Here is a 2,281-nt window from a genome sequence, read left to right as displayed (position 1 = left end):
TGCTGCAAGTTGTCTGGAAAAGCTGATATGAATTTTTGGATTTTTGATTTTTGATTTTTTGATTTTTTTTTCACATCATGATTACATCATTTTCTGAATGGAATTTGTTACAACAATTACAACAATAATAATTTTTATATTAAACTGAACTTTTACGGAATTGGACTAAAACTGCCGAAACAATCATCTTTATTTTCATCTCTAAGGTGAATTGGTGGTGGTGAATCTTCGTTGTCACTTTGAATTTCCTCAAGAATTCTCTGTATTTCTTCAGTTGTTGTTGCTTTTGCAATTCTTGCGGACAAATTGTTTTTTCTCAATAAAAATTGTTCCTGTTCTGAATTGAATTCTTTGCCAAGAATTATTGACGTTTTGCAGATTGTAAGATTTTGGTTGAACCACTCCAATATTGTTGTTTGTTCAAATATTTCGGCATTCATTTTGTCTCACCATTTTACACAATATTTTTTCCCTAAGGAAAATATGATTGTATCTTCATCAATTTGGATGGGCTTGAATTGGGGCTCAATTTTCAGAATCCACGTCAGATTAAATTGGATATAGAATTTGAGTAAGTTGTGGAGATGTTTCCCTGGAAACATACTGACTTTGAAATTTTCTGTGAAGAATTTGAATGCATCCTGGAATGGTTTAGGAAGAATATGTGGTTCCGAACCAAAATAGTACCACCATCTGACGAACCAGTTTGGAATTTTCTCGGGAGAAATTTTGGTGCCAAAAAGAAAATAAAAGGACATGGTATTTTTTTCATTTTGTTTAAGAAGGAAATGTTGGAAGGCTTTGATATAGTCCCAATAGGATATCAAAGGATATTTTTTATTTGGTATGTTTTTGAGCTCATAGGGACTTTTTCCCCAATCGGTCAAAGAAAGGATGGAGTTAATGAAAATTTTTCGGTAGCCAATTTGTGAGGAGTTGGCTTGGGCTCCTTGGGAGGCATATTTTGAATAAAGATGGATCTGGTAGAGATAAGAATGTCTTCATAGAATTGTTGGGTTTTTTGAGGATCTTCATAAATCCTGTTGTGATCTTCATCAAGAATCATTGTTGCCATTAAAACAGGATTGTCTTGGGTTTGGTCATTTATCCACTCATCCTCAATTATGCAATCGAGGTGGAAATCTGTTTTCTCAAAATATGGGGAAATTGGTGAATTTGATTGGGAACTGGTAGGCCTAGCAGTAGAAGTACCTGCTATGTCTTTATAGGTTTGAGTAAGTTTGGAAGGTGCCAAAGGAATTGGTTTTCCCAACGGGGTAAATCTGTTGACAATTTGAATGGGAGTTTGTGATAATGATGTTGCTTTTTGAGTTGTTTGGGCAAGACTTTGTGTTTTTTGTTGGAGAGATGGGGGTAAAACCCGTAATGGTTTTGGATTTTGTGCGACTTGTGGCTTCGAAATTTGAAGATTTTGGGGTCTCAATTGGGTCTTCTCTGGTGTTAGAGAAGGGTATTCTAATTTGAGAATTTGGGTGTTGGTTTTTGCTAAAGGACTTACCTTTAGCTTTGAATCTTCTCCTGATTTCGACATCCCTGCAAAAATTCAACCAACTCTGAGTAGATCAATCAACGCAACAAAAGCATTTAACTTCTCTTCAATGCTGAAATCTGGATATTCACTCTCCATTAGTCCTAACAACCACACTCACATCGATTGCTCTCATCAACTTCATTGTATACTCAACACTTTTGTGTTAGATTTGCTAACATCAATTTTTTGATAGACTGCAAACCACAAACTAAGCGCATACTAAACAGAAGAATATAAAACATATAAAGAAAAAATAATAGAAAATTACTGTACATACAGATTAACAGTATTCGAACTCGGTCACCTCTTCTGTTGTTGCTCAACTTAAGGCGTAAGAAAGAGTCCCCATAAACTTGCGCCATCCGACCCGACGAGCTTCTGCAAATAACCACGTGCACAAGCCACCACCATTTGTTTCCAGCATTTCTGAGAAGGCATGACTGCTGCTAATATGGACACCAGATACTTATCCAGATTTTGCACAAATGGATGCAGGAGTTGAACTGCAGAAACTGATCCAGAAAATTCTCCAATTTCCAACATATTTCATGAACGCTAATAGAACTTTTGCCAGAGCCTCCTCCTCGTCAGTGTCGCAGATAGAACTTTGGAAAATTATATACATTAGCAGAGATTTCATATGATGATTTTGGTTTGTCTCACATTACTCATTGCCCTTGTGATGTTCATTTGATGCTTCTTGTTTCCACTTTGGTGGTTAGAGTTGGA

Source organism: Sesamum indicum, linkage group LG1 (genome assembly GCF_000512975.1).
Source record: "Sesamum indicum cultivar Zhongzhi No. 13 linkage group LG1, S_indicum_v1.0, whole genome shotgun sequence".
Classification (NCBI taxonomy): Eukaryota; Viridiplantae; Streptophyta; class Magnoliopsida; order Lamiales; family Pedaliaceae; genus Sesamum; species Sesamum indicum.
This window is presented reverse-complemented; position numbering follows the sequence as displayed.